The sequence below is a fragment of the Babylonia areolata genome, chromosome 26 (assembly GCF_041734735.1).
Source record: "Babylonia areolata isolate BAREFJ2019XMU chromosome 26, ASM4173473v1, whole genome shotgun sequence".
Lineage (NCBI taxonomy): Eukaryota > Metazoa > Mollusca > Gastropoda > Neogastropoda > Buccinidae > Babylonia > Babylonia areolata.
Window position 1 is genome coordinate 36590472 of NC_134901.1, and position 5000 is coordinate 36595471.

A 5000-nucleotide genomic window follows, 5' to 3' on the forward strand; every position below is an offset into this window, starting at 1 on the left:
AGAGAGAGAGAGAGAGAGAGAGAGAGAGCCTTGAATTATATCGACACATATCAAAACCCTTACAGAAGGTTAGACGAATTTGGAATGGACTCTTTGCGTAAGTCTGATGTCATCATCTTCGATGAACAGACTATATAAATGAATAAACGAACAACTCTATGTTTAATAAAATGCAGTCACGAAATTGGAACTTATGGCGATGTCCCTGATCGAATTTGCCATTGTTGTTGTTGTTGTTGTGTTGATGAAGCTGCCATTGTTGGTGGTGTTGTTTTGGTGTTGTTGTTTTGTTGATGTTGTTGTTGTTTTGCTGATGTAGTTGTTGGACTGCTTCTTTTTCCTTTGTATTTCTCTTCCTCATCTGTATCCTCCTCCTGCTCCTTCTTCATCGTTTTGATGCTGCTTTTAAAAAAAATTAATTTCCCTCCTTCTTCTCCATCCTTTTTTAAATTTATTATTATTATTACTACTTCTTCTTTTTCTTTTTTTTCTTCTTCTTCTTCTCTTCCTCCTCCTCCTTCTCCTCCCCTTCCGTCTCCCCCTTCTACTCCTTTTCATCCCCCTCCTCCTCCTCCTTCTTCTCCTTCTCTTCCTTCTTCTTCTTCTCCTTCTCTTCCTCCTCCTTCCTCTCCTCCTTCTCATTCCCCTCCTCTTCCTCCTACCCCATCTCCCCCTCCTTCTTCTTCCTCTTCTCCTCCTCCTTCCTCTCCTCCTCCTTCTCCTCCTCTTCCTCCTCCTTCATCCCCCCCTCCTTCTTCTTCCTCTTCTCCTCCTCCTTCCTCTCCTCCTCTTCCTCCTTCTCCTCCTCCCTCATCTTCTCCTCCTCCTCGTTCTTCTCCTCCTTCTTCTTCTCCTTCTCCTCCTCCCCCATCTTCCCCTCCTTCTTCTTCCTTTTCTTCTTCTTTTTGAAACTTGAAATGGAAATGTTAACGAAGTATAACAGCTGACTCTGTCAGAAGCTTCGTTAACTTGGAGTGGCGCTCGTTCAGATCCAGTGCTGGTGCCGAATGCACGCGGCTTTAATAGGCTGCGATGGGCCCACTTGGAAAAGCAGTTGTGCCTCTCCGTTACAAGAGAAGTGTCGGCTTTTGGCTTTTTGAAAACCCTGGTTAAGTTGGATGGTTGTTTGTTCTTTGACTGTCAGGATGGTTGCAGTGGCGGATGCTCAGGGTTGTCTCGTTCGTCAGGTTGAAATAAAAAGCTCTCGGAGTCGGTGCACTTGTTTCTGTTCTGAATGGCTGCGAGCAGGCTTGGTAGTATATTGTTGGTTTGGTCGATTGGTTGTCGATTGGTTTCTGCCCTGTGCGGATTTTGGGGGTGGGGCTGGCTTGTTTGGTGTGTATGTTCTGGTTGGTTTGTTGGTTGGTTGGCTAGTTAATTTCGATAATTGGTTTAAAAAGCAATATAAAGCAGTATATCCTCCCTACCATTGCGTTCATCAAAACTGACAAAGGATTTGATATACATGTGATTTTTTTTTTTTTTGCTTGTGAACGTGCAATGTTCCGTAAGTGATACACATTGCTTCTTTTTAATGATTGGTGAATGTGTTATTATATCGATATTTCATCTTATCCGTTTTTATTTTTCAGATGCTGTTTTAACTTAACATGAACTTTGAATGCAGTATGTTTGACGAGCATGCTGTTTTATGATAGGAATGATAATAATCCAAATGATAATGATATCATTTATTTTCAGTCTAATATCATTATCTTAGATGAACAGACTATAAATAAATAAACGATGTTTTAGCGGCGTTTTAGAGAGAGGGGGAGTGGGAGTGAGGGGGGTGCGGGTGGAGGGAGGTGGGGGGGGGAGTGGGGGGCGGAGGGGGGTGGGGGGGGGGGGAGCGGATTCGAGCAAGTACTGAACACCATCGAAGTGACTCGGCAGCAATACAGGGTCTTGCGAAACACGTTCTCAGTGACTGCTGGGATCTGCCTGACGTTAGACACAGACATTACACGGCGGATTCTCTGAAGACTTTGTTTCGTGATGTCCCTCCGTGGGCGCTAATGGACTTCTTGAAAAGAGAGAACATTTTTAGATCTGTTTTTTGAATGTTTTAAAGTCTGGAAGGTTTTTTTTTTAATTTCTGAGCGAAAAGTTTGAAGCAGTGACTAGTTTTTTCGTTTGTTTTTGTTTGTTTGTTTTGTTGTTGTTTTTTGTATTTTTTGTTGCCCTTGACTTGAAGTAGATGCTAACGTGGCGATAGCCTAGAGATGGCCTTAGTGGTCGGCGAGGCTCTAAGCAGCATAGTTTGAATTTGAACCTAGGTAGGGTCTTCTGTGGTGTGTGGCCTCCTGGCGACCAACCATCGATGGTTCCCTGCGGACTGCCGACGCTGGAAACTACAACAACATACGTAACAGAGTGTTGCTGTATGTATGGGGGACTCGGAATGAGCGGCGTGGGAGTACTGCCACTGAAACGATGCGGATAGTGGGACAGCAACAACGACAGAAATCTTTTGATGGGTACTCGAATTTTCGAGAGGCAGCAGCAGTATGATGATATCGGTACTTGAAAATCTTCCCCCCCCCCCCACCCCCCCTGCATTTCAATTCAGTGACCTGCAAAACTTGACAAGATTGCCCAGTAACACACAACTTCTGGAAGTATATTGTACAAGAACTTCTAACAGAAACAAGTGTCCACTTGAAACTGTCAGCATCAGATATCCTGTTTGGGATTGAAAATTCACCACATCTGAAAGGAAATTATGCGTATATCAGTAATATAATTTTAGTGGGTTAAATGTGTGTAAGTGTCTATAAAAAGACCAAATCGGCCTTTCCCTTACAGGTTATTTTTGAACGAGAATTTGAAACAAGACGAATTCACTTGGAAAAAATACACCTCCATCTACAAATAACGTCAAATGATCGAATGAGAAGTGAGAAAGAGACAAATATGCACACAGAAAGCACACCAGAGCATGACCCCCCCCCCACATTCCCCCCCCCCCCTCAACCCCTCCCCCACCACCAAGACAAACCAAACTATCTTCCAACACTAAAGTTTTGCAACGTGATTGTCCATATACGAAGAAACAGACAGACATAGAATTGTGTATGAATGAAGGTGGGAAAAAAACAACAAAAAAACAAAACGAAAAAAAACCCCAAAAAACCATTGATTCCAAGTTTTGTACACTTAATTGTATGACTTGTACATTTTCCTTCCATATTATTATAACAAGCCCAAAATCAGTATATGAAAAGTCGTATTTATTTCATAAATGCTATTGATTACTTTGACATTGTGTGATTTGTATACAAAATAAAACGGTGGTCGACCCAAGAAAGTGCGGGTCCCCCCCCCCCCCCCGCATTTTAATTTAGCGACCTGCAAAACTTGACAAGAACCAGCAGTGCCTACTCTTCCAGTCCGTTCTTGCTAAACTGTTCTGAAAGTTAAAACTGGTTTCTTTGGCTAGGGGTCGCGCGTGAGTTACGCGAACTGGTTGTGTAATACGTGATGATAAAGATCACTCACTGCAGGCCGAATTCCACTTGTTGCAGGGAGCAAACACACTGTAGTCGTTGCGTCAAATGTATCGAGTGACGCAATAAATGTTGACACACAGCACGCGCGCGGCTCCATCACTCTCTCTGTTACGTTCTTGACGTTGAGCCAGACTGATAGAAATCTTCGTCTTCGTCGTCTTCTTCTTCTTCCCCTCTTTTACCACATCCTGTCCTTCACAAAGCCTTCTTCTTCTTCTTCTTCTTTATTTCTTCTTCTTCATCTTTCTGTTCTTATGGGTGTTGTCGTTGCTCTTCTCCTCCTCCTCCTCCTCCTCCTCCTTCTCCACCTCCTCCTTCTCCTCCTCCTCCTTCTCCTCCTCCTGTTCCTCCTCCTCCTCTTTCTCCTCCTCCTTCTCCTCCTCCTCCTTCTCCTGCTCCTCCTCCTCATTCTTCTTCTCCTCCTTCTTCTCCTCCTCCTCCTTCTCCTCCTCCTTCTTCTTGTGCTTGTTGTTGTTCTTCTTCTTCATTTTCGTCTTCTTCTACATCTCCTCCTCCCCCTCCTCCCCCTCTTCTTCTTTTTCTTCTTCTTGTTCCTTCTCCTTCTTCTTCTCCTTCTTTTTGTGCATAGATATTTTTGTAGTGGCCTATCTTCTGCGTCTCCTTCTGTCAGTCACTTGATCTTCTCTGTGAATGTGAAATGTTAATGAAATCCCAACAGTGGACTGTCAGATGTTTCGTTGACTTTACAGTGACGCACATCTAAGAAGTAAATCGTTCAATGTTCGGAGTTTTAAAAATGTGTTGTGATGGACCACCTCGAAAGCAGTTGTACCGCATCTTTGGTATATAAAACAGAGAGGCTTTTAGAAAATTATAATATTTGGTCCGAGTTGATGTTTAGCTGGCATGTTGGTTTTGGTGCTGTGCTCGAGTTGGAAGAAAGTAGAACAAAACTAAATTAAACACCTGTGTGTCTGTTTCGAGTGATTGTTAGTTTGAGGGGTTGTTTGGTCACTTGGCTGTGTAATTGTAATTGTAATTGTTTTTCTTTTTTTTATCACAACAGATTTCTCTGTGTGAAATTCGGGTTGCTCTCCCCAGGGAGAGCGCATCGCTACACTACAGCGCCACCCACTTTTTCTGCATTTTTTTTTTTCCTGCGTGCAGTTTTATTTGTTTTTACCTATCGAAGTGAATTTTTCTGCAGAATTTTGCCAAGAACAACCCTTTTGTTGCCGTGGGTTCTTTTACGTGCGCTAAGTGCATGCTGCACACGGGACATCGGTTTATCGTCTCATCCGAATGACTAGCGTCCAGACCACCACTCAAGGTCTAGTGGAGGGGGAGAAAATATCGGCGGCTGAGCCGTGATTCGAACCAGCGCGCTCAGATTTTCTCGCTTCCTAGGCGGACACGTTACCTCTAGGCCATCACTCCACGTTAGTAGGTGTAAGTGGGTGTATACACCACTCTTCTCTTGGCGCTGCGAGGATCGAGATTCTGCCCCTTTTGGGAGGCCCGGTAAGG